Source organism: Ursus maritimus, unplaced genomic scaffold, assembly GCF_017311325.1.
Source record: "Ursus maritimus isolate PB19 unplaced genomic scaffold, ASM1731132v1 scaffold_9, whole genome shotgun sequence".
Taxonomy (NCBI): Eukaryota; Metazoa; Chordata; class Mammalia; order Carnivora; family Ursidae; genus Ursus; species Ursus maritimus.
Genome location: NW_024427107.1, coordinates 15,578,142 through 15,588,133, shown reverse-complemented (window position 1 = coordinate 15,588,133; position 9,992 = coordinate 15,578,142).

The following is a 9,992-nucleotide window of genomic DNA, read 5'->3' as shown; positions in this document are numbered from 1 at the left end:
GCTCCCTAGTCACTGTGTTGGCTTCCTTGAGTTCTAACTTGCCTTTGATAGAGCTTTTTAATTTTTTATTTCTTTGACCTAAAGTTCACGAGAGAGTCTGATTCTAGATTGAGGGCTCTGATCTCAGTTGCCCGATTTAAGACGTAAAAATACAGGATGCCCAGTTAAAGATAAGTTTCAGATAAACAGTGAATAATATTTATAGTTTAAGTATGCCCCAAATATTGCTGGGATATAATTCACTAAAAGGTTATTTCTTTTTTTTAATTTTTTTTTATTTTAAAGATTTTATTTATTTATTCGACAGAGACAGCCAGCGAGAGAGGGAACACAAGCAGGGGGAGTGGGAGAGGAAGAAGCAGGCTCATAGCGGAGGAGCCTGATGTGGGGCTCGATCCCACAACGCCGGGATCACGCCCTGAGCTGAAGGCAGACGCTTAACCGCTGTGCCACCCAGGCGCCCCTAAAAGGTTATTTCTTGTTTATCTGAAATTGAAGTGGAGCTGGGCATCCTGCATTTTATCTGGCAATCCTAGCTCCAATACTCCAGCTGCACTCAAAGTAAACTTTGTTGTTGTTGTTTTTCCCTAAGGAACATTCTCAAACTGCCTTTCTGGGGGAGTACATTCCTATCAGATGCAGTATTCGTGAGTTAAGGCATGGTCTTTACGCTCACATTGCTTCTGGAGTCTTTGTCATTGGTAAACACCCTTCCCTATAAGTATACCAGTCATCTGGCGTGGACGCAGAATCCCCAACATCCTGTTCCTACTGCCTTTCCAGATATCGTCACTCATGTTTTAATTCAATGGAAGTAATGTTCTTAGGCTGAATCATTGCTATAGAAATACATTTAAATTCTAAATAGTGTCATGATCTTTTACCTAAAAGGAATAACATCAGAGGACTTAATTCATTATTTCAAAATCCTAATTGCGGGTTCTTACCTAATTCATATCTTAATATGTTGTTTTAAAATTCTCCTTTTGATTTTAATAGTGGTGTAATAGCATAATGAATATAGAATTCCCCAAAATTATGCCTAGTGAATGACTTTATATTAGGAAAGTAGCATCGAGGTAATATACAAGTTTATGAAAATTTTCTATTAGCCTAATTACTTTTAATAACTGAAAGAAGGTAAATCCTTTATTCCGTAAGAATTTGTATATTTGATTAGTCTGCATATTGGTTTTTTCCCCATACAATAAAGTAAGGAATATCTTACAGTGGGCAGTGTTTGGATGAAGATAACAGATTGAACACACACAACTACTTTTACTCTTTCTAAACATCTGTAGTAATAGAGTGAAGGGATTTTTTTTTAATGGCATAGACCCATGAGAATGAGAAAAACAGGAGACAGTACAGTAACAACAAACTATTGGGAGTCAGAAAATGGGAAGAAAATTGGCAGCTGACTCAGCAGAGACCAGAAAGCTGAATCTTAAGCTGACAGGAGAGAAAACTGGGGACCGACGTAATTTGTACCATAGAATACACAAAAACCTGTGAACGTGTCAATGCCAGCTATCTAGAGAAGAAAGGAGAGGCTTATGTAAGAAGACGGAGTGAACGATCCGCAGATTCCTGAATGCCCATCCCCGCTCCGAGCCACTGAGGAAGGGCTTGTCCTGCAGCTCAGCGCAGGTTTACAAGTTGATTCTGTGTTCAGTGAAGGGTGGTTTGGGAAGGTCCCTGCACTGGAGACCTTAGGGCTGCATGGCCTACCCAAAACACAGAAATCACGGGGCACCTGGATGGCTCAGACAGTTAAGCGTCTGTCTTCGGCTCAGGTCATGATCCCAGGGTCCTGGGATCCAGCCCCACATCAGGCTCCCTGATCAGCGGGGAGCATGTTTCTCCCTCTCCCTCTGCTGCTCCCCTTGTTTGTGCTCTCTCATGCTGTCTCTCAAGAAAGAGATAAAATCTTTTAAAAAATAAAATAATCAACTCTTTGTATATTGAATACAAACTCAACCCAACCCGAACCCAACCCTTTTGCTCCACTCAGGTGCCAGGACACTAGCAGCCTTCTATCTATGCAAGAGATTGAAAAACTCTCTTCTCTGGTCACCAGCCTATGGAAAAGACTTAAAGCTCTAAAATCAAGAGGTTTTCCAAAAGCAGCCCATGTTGATCACACTGTACCTAACCTCAAAGATGGCACACTCCACGTGCTCGGATAGTCCAAGCACCTTCGTAATCCCCCACACTTAATAGGGAGCAGACCAGCAAGGATGACCAGGCATTTCAGAAGAGCCCTTACATCAAAGAGAACAAAACGCGCTCACTGAAGAAAAACAAGCAAAATAAGAGCAATTCAGAAGAAATACATTATTTTAGGGCAAAAAAGTAAAACGCTGTTATTAGAGAAATAGAAATCTACTCTATAGTAAGAGAAAACAGATCAATGGCTGCCTGAGGCTGGGGGCTGGGTGAGAAATTGGCTGTAATAAAAGCACAAGAGAACTTTGGGAAGAGATGGAAACATTCTATATTTTGATTATGGTGGAGGCTAAACTGGTGTGTACAATCACTTAAGAGCATACTTAAAATGGGCACATTTACTACTGTATGTAAATTATACATCAATAAAGTTGATTTTTTAAATCCCTGATTATTTATAACCCACATGCTCAGAATATTAATTATTGCATCCATGACACAAGAACAAGATGTTATGTAAAGGTGGAGGAGAGGCATTTAAAGAAAACAAAATGGGCTACCTGGGTGGTTCAGTCAGTTAAGCATCTGCCTTCAGCTCAGGTCATGATCTCAGGGTTCCGGGATCCATCCAGTCCACGTTGGGCTGTCTGCTCATCGGTGAGTTTGCTTCTCCCTCTCACTCTCTCTTTGTGTTCTCTCTCTCTCTCTCTCAAATAAATAAATAAATGAATAAAAAGAAAAAAAACCCTTTGAAATTAAAAAGTCAAAATGGAAAAATAAAGAAAGTTGGGCATAAAGAAATATGAAACAAAATAGGAGAGGAAAAAATTAGATAACTAAAAGAACTTCTAGGATTTGTTATATCCCAATGGCAGGAATCTCAGAAAGAGAATATAGAAAATAGAGGGGAGAAAATCATCAATAATTCACGAAAACATCCTAAACATGAGTTGACAGGAAGGGTCTGCCAGGTCCCCAACACAATGAAATTTGAATAAAATTGACCTACACAAAGGATCATCATTGTGAAATTTCAGAATGCTAGAGGTTAGAAAGAAGTTTTAAGTTTTTCGAGAGAAAAAATTCCCAAACCTTATCAAACACAAAGAATCTGGGATAAAAATGACCTTGGACTTCTCAACAACGTTGGAAGCAAGAAAACAATGGAGCGATACCTACAGAATTTTGTTGGAGCCTTAATTCCCACCTAGAATCTATACCCAGCTAAACAATCCGCATGAGGGCAAACTATAGACATTTTCAACCATGCAAGATCTGATTAAAAACTCCCATCACCCATCTCCCAAAAACTGGAGGATATGCCCCACTAAGTAAGAGTGAAACAAGAAAAGGAGTATGAGGGTTACAGAAAACAGGATATCAAACATAGGACTAGTGGAAAGACAATCACTAGGAGAATGGAGCAGAGATAATCCAGAACTCGATGTGTGCACCAGATAGGGAGGGCCAGACAAGGTGCATGTGAGAGCCACACGGTCACAAAGCACTCTCTTCTTAATATGAGGACAGGATGCCTAGTGAGCTTGGCCAAGATTCTTATGTACATTAGACTTCCTTTGACCACATGCTCGTGAAGTTTCTGCTCTTCCCTACTTGTCTTGCTGTCCTACTTGTGGACCCTTACAAAAAAAGGTGTTTTGAACATCACCTGAGAGATAGGCTCTGGTGAGCTTAGGAACATAAAATACAGAGCAGCTTGTTTTCTCTGACCAGAGTCTTGCCTGATACCTACATTTGGTCTGCACTTCAGCCCTGCCACGTGTCACCACTGTGGTGAGCCCTGTATTTCCCAGGACTCAGCTGTGACCTTGCTCACTGACTTCCTCAAAAGAGGTTCTTATAAATTGCCAAAAACTGAAACCAGACTCATAGATTTAGGACAGTTTCTCTTTTTCTGCAAGCTTCTTTCTGACACTGGCAATATTACCTTTTCCTTACATAGATAGACTTACATAGCTACTCACTTTTTCAAAACTCAACAGTTTAGGGGCACCTGGGTGGCTCCGTTGGTTGAGCATCTGACTCTTGGTTTAGGGTCAGGTCAGGATCTCAGGGTCGTGGGATCAAGCCCATGTTGGGCTCCGCACTCAGCATAGACCCTGCTTGAGATTCTTTCTCTCCTCCTCTGCTCCTCCCTATGTTCCCCCAGTCTCTCTCTCTCTCTCTCTCTCTCTCTCGCCAAATAAATAAATAAATAAATAAATAAAACCTTAAAAAACTAAACAGTTTATTGCTTAGAGATAAATGTATAAGTGGTAGAATTATTAAAATAAATCCGAAGAATGAGTAATGTAAAAGTCAGGATCATGGCTACCTTCGAGGAAAAGGGAAGAGAATGGTAAGAAAGAGGGTTATGTAGAAGACTTAAGGTAGGGTGGTGTTTTATCACTTAATCTAGATAGTAGATACACAGTAGCACATTTTATATATTGTTTAAATTGTACACGTGTACTCTTCTGTGTATATAATACATTTCACAATTCACGACACACCCTATGGCCAATGTATTATGCTTTGTGAACTGAGATTAAAAATGTTCGGCTCTGGTTCTCATCTTTCCAGATACCTTGTGGACTTCTATAAATGAAGCTTTGATTAGCAGGATCTCTACAAATCAGGTTTCAGACATTTTATTCTCAAATATGTTGACTTGCAACGTTCCAAGGCTGCTAAAGATTTATAATTTGATTTCAAGTGATAAATATTCAAGAATACCTGTGTTTTTTTTCAGAGGCTGTCAGTTATTTTGTGAGTATAAACAAACAGCATAGTAATTTAATTTTAATTGATCAAGCTACTGTATGTTTCAGATTATAAAACCTCCACTTGTAACTCCCAGTAATTTTTTTTTTCCAGAACATCTTTATTGATTGGTCAGACCCAGAAATGTCTCTAACACTTCCCTAGGTAGTGGGGAGTGAAAGAGAAGAGACTGCAGAGGCTGTAGGAAAACCTCAATGAAATTGATGGCATGTGAAATAGGAGAGACACATAAGGCATTATTAAATGATTAGGTTGAATATTGAAGGGCTAATGTAGCCTGGAGAATTATGAGAAGATGGAGTCCCACATCTCTGTTGAGAAATCAGGATTTATTGGTCTGGTTGCTGGACTCATTCAAGGCCTATACTTGTTAAATTTGGAAAATATTTCTCATAGGACTTCAAGAATATTCCAAGCCTAAGGACTATAAATATTTCACAAATTTCTATTTTGATTAAAATGCTTTCCCGTGTTACCAAAAGAAGGAAGCCCTTACTGAGAGAAAGTGCGTAATAACGTGCTAGCTCTATTTCTTAATCTGGAGGATGGAGAGCCGAACACAATGTAATATGAGAACAGTCTCTTCTAACGTAGGTGTTCATTGTGGACTTCTTGCTCAAAAATACATTGTTAAGATATTAAGTAATAAAGCTATTTGAAAGCTCATCTCAAGTCCTTCACAGAATTTTTATATCAGGAAGATGACAAGTGTTTAAATGAAGGCTATAATCTGATACACCTTAGATTTCTAACAGAGTGTAAACTCTTCCTCGGTGCTCACTTGTATTTAGATGGACTAAGAACGAAGCATTGTTCTTGCACCCAAATTGGAAAAATACTTCTCTAGTGAGCCTGGGACCAAAGACTTATTTTGAAAAGAGAATACAAACAAAAAGCAGAATAAAACTCTGAGCTAATTTTCTTGCCACAATACATACTGGCATTGAGAAGACTAAAATTAGCTCCAGCTTATTTTCAAGCAAGAGGAGTGCTTTTTTGCTTCTGTAGACAATTAGGTTTCATGCTTCTTTTTGTGAGCTCCTCCCAAATTTTAAGTTGCCATTGTGTAAGAATGTCGGGAGTCAAAGAATTGGCCATCTCAACAATTGCGTGCATGTGGCCTACAATCTTCGCACGGTATTGTCAAGGGCATTTTCTGGACCCAAATATAAAGCTCAGCTTCTAGTTGAATATGTTATTTGTTGCAATATTTATTCCATAGTCCTTTACTGAAGTTTCTTTTCCTCCTCCTTATGATATGCTATGCCCATTGTTGTTTATTTAGAAAACTTAATGTCTTTGGTTGATATTTTTAGTTTTGAGAACTCTACCTTTTTAGTGCCTCGGACCTTGAGAAATGTTTATTTAAGCTATCCAGAAAGATACAAAAAGCTAATACAATGAATGCCAATATACCTGTCATGTGGCTTAAATAAAAAACGTAGTGTTTGTGCCCTTTCTAAATTGCACCCCCTTTCCTTCCTTCCCTGAAGATGACCACTCTCCAGAATTGTTTTCTATCATTCCCATGGATTTATTCATACTTTCACTATATATTCATAAACAATCTAATTCGGTTCCACAATGTTTTCACCTTCATATAAATATTGCACGTACTCTTCTGCAACTTGCTTTTTGAGATTCATGATGTTGATATGTGTAGCTGTAGTTTATTTATTTTCAGTATTGTACAAATACTTCAGAGTGTTTATCTGTGCTCCTGTTGATGGACATTTAGGTAATTTCCAGCTTTTCTCGCACAAACAATGCCATATGAACATTCTTTAAATACATTTCTTCATGCACATGTAAGAGAATGGAGCTTGGGCCTAAAACTGGTCACAGGTATGTGCATCTTCACCATTATTAGAAATTTTTTTTAAAGGAATTTTATTTTATTTTTTATTTTTTTAAAGATTTTATTTATTTATTTGACAGAGATAGAGACAGCCAGCGAGAGAGGGAACACAAGCAGGGGGAGTAGGAGAGGAAGAAACAGGCTCCTAGCAGAGGAGCCTGATGTGGGGCTCGATCCCAGAACGCCGGGATCACGCCCTGAGCCGAAGGCAGACGCTTAACCGCTGTGCCACCCAGGCGCCCCACCATTATTAGAAATTGGCAAAATGTTCCCTGTAGTGGTTCTAACACTTTCTAGGCTCGGTTGTGGACTTGCAGTTCTCTTTTCTTAACATCCTTGACAACATCTTTACTGTAAGTCTTTGTAAATTTCACCAATCTGATGGGTAAGCGATGGTATCTTAACCGTACACATAAGATTTTCAAAAACTGTGGGGGCGCCTGGGTGGCTCAGTCGGTTAGGTGCGTTTGCCTTCGGCTTGGGTCATGATCCCAGGGTCCTGGGATCCAGCCCCGCATCAGGCTTCCTGCTCCGAGGCGGGGAGCCTGCTTCTCCCTTTCCCTCTGCCACTCCCCCTGCTTGAGCTCACTCTCTCACTCTCTCTCTCTGTTAAATGAATAAATAAAATCTTAAAAAAAAAAGATTTTCAAAAAATGTGGACTGTGTTGTGTGAGATTCTCCAAGTGACGGTAACGTTGGCATATTTGTGATTGCCACACATTTTCTATAACCATGAGTTATCAATATTTCTTTGACACAGCTAAAGACTGATTCTAGAGAAACCAAAAAAACATAAGATAACATGTTTGTTATTTTTACAAGTCTGCCTCCCTCCCCAAGTCCCAATCCTCAAGACTTGGCAGCGGGAGTAGGAGAAGGTGTTGCATGGTCCCTTAGGGCGTTTTAGATGACATCAAAGCACCAGGCAATGGTATTGGGGATATTTAGAATGCTATTATTGCTTCTTTTCCACCTATACCAGACAAATCATTTGCCCATTTCCAGCAAGGGTTAGAAGGATGTGGATATATGCTTACACATTAAATCAGATCTTGTCTTTGGATACTGAAAGGATAGATATAAATAGGATTTTTTACAATTTGCTGCAACTATGGCAACTTTAAATGTAAGTGTAGCTTTATTTTAAGTGGGATTAGACATGTAGAAATATCACCTAGTCTGATCATACATTCATTCAGTAAGTATTTTAGAATTAAATCCGTATAAGTTCCTTGTGGTATTCCCAGCCTAGTGGGATGGAGAGATATACAAACAGATAATTATGATGCCGCAAATCTTTACAAAGGAGATGATGTGTTAAAAAAAAAAAAAAAAGAACTCCCAGATAGACAAAGGAACGGAGAAGCAAAACACTAATGCATAAAACGATTTTAGGCCATGCTCAAATGAAAGATGAAGCAAAGCCAAGAACAAAATAAAAGCCAAGGTTGTCCATCAAGTCTAAATTTTGTAGCTAACTAGATGACTGAGTTCAAATCCCAGTTCCACCGTTTACTACAGATGTGACCGCAGACGAGTTAAGTATATTCTCTAAGTCTCAGTTTCTTAACTAACAAAATAGGAAAAAATTACTGTATATACCTCTTGGAGTTGTTGTAAATATAGTATTGATATATGTAAAGTGCTGAAAGAGTTCACTGACATTCACATAGCACTTAATAAATATTAGTTATTTTAGGGTCGCTCAGTAATATTTTACAGAGCAAAGTTTCCCTTTATCCCCAGTGTAAGGACTTACCTCTGTACTTCTTAATTTCATCTGAATAATCTGGAAACAAATATCACCTATGAAATCATGAATTCAGTCACTTTCAGACTCTGTGGTTTTTTGTATCTATTTAAGACTTTGACTTCCGTTGCATACTCGAATCCGATCTCAAGCCACATTAAAACTTCTAATTTTGTTCCTTTCATAGGATGTCAGAACATTTGTCCACTGTGCATCGTAGATGCTTTAATCTCTGCTCTACTTTCTGAGTCTTTTATATTTCACTCTGCCTCTGGGAACGGCATTTTCTCTCTTTCCTTTACAATATCATCGTTGAAGCTTTGTGTCTAAGTGTTCTAAAAACTTAATATCTTCACACTGGCTCCTTTGGTTTGAATGCCATGATGGGGAGGATGAAGGAGATAAATATAGAATCTCTATTTCCCTTTCATGTGGAAGTCTTGAGAGCCTCAACCTTGTGGCAATTGCCAGCAGTAGGCTTTTTGTAAAGCCTTCTCTGTGCTTTTATCAAACCCAGACCGTGCTGGCACATGAGGGAAACAGCGACTGGCAAAGCTTCTGTGCAATCTTTCTGTAATCCTCCCTACTCTTTCCCCTTCCTAGGCGTGCCAGTACCCTATTTGAGTGGGCTGTTGGGTAAGGGAAGACAGCACAAGAATACACTGTGAAATAAGAAGGGAAAGGCTTAGGAAGAAGTGTGATGGGAAAAGGAGGTACTGAGAGTGGAAAAAGAAATCAACATTTGTTTAGGATTCATTGCATGCCAGGCACCGTGATAAATCCTTCAGACATGCGATGTCATCCATTCTACGTGGTCATGCATCTGTGTGTTGGGGAGAAGCTCAGTTGCAGTGTGAGGAATGTAGTGGGCTCTTTTTGAAAAGTAAATAGATATTCTGGAGGTGGGAACACACCCTCACACGTAGATATTTTGTAATATTGTTTCCAGTTGATGGCGGGAATATTTAATGAAATTCTTGAAGCCCAAAATATCTGTTTTCAAATAACAGTAATAATAAATATTTCTTTTCACTCCAGATTGAACCACAGGAAAAGAGGCTGAGAACTAGCCATACCCATGAACTCAGTGTCAGTCTCTGAAAGAATCCAGTGAGTCCTACAATGTATGAAGAAGTGTGCTAGGCACTGCTGTAGATACACATGGTTACGATCTGCCTGAGTGCCAGAATCCATTTTACTCGTCCTAAATTCCGAAAATAAAGTTAAGTAGGTAGTGTGGGAAGTGCAGCATTGAGGAAAGACATTTGATCTGGGCATTGATGGTAGAATATAGGAAGACAGAGAGGAGAGAAGAAAGACATTACAGGTAGACAGAGGAAAAAAATACTGAAGTAAGGGGAGACTGCTTTGGAGAGGCTAGTTTGGGAATCACTTGGAAAGGAAGGCTTTGTATTATAATCTATGTTTAAA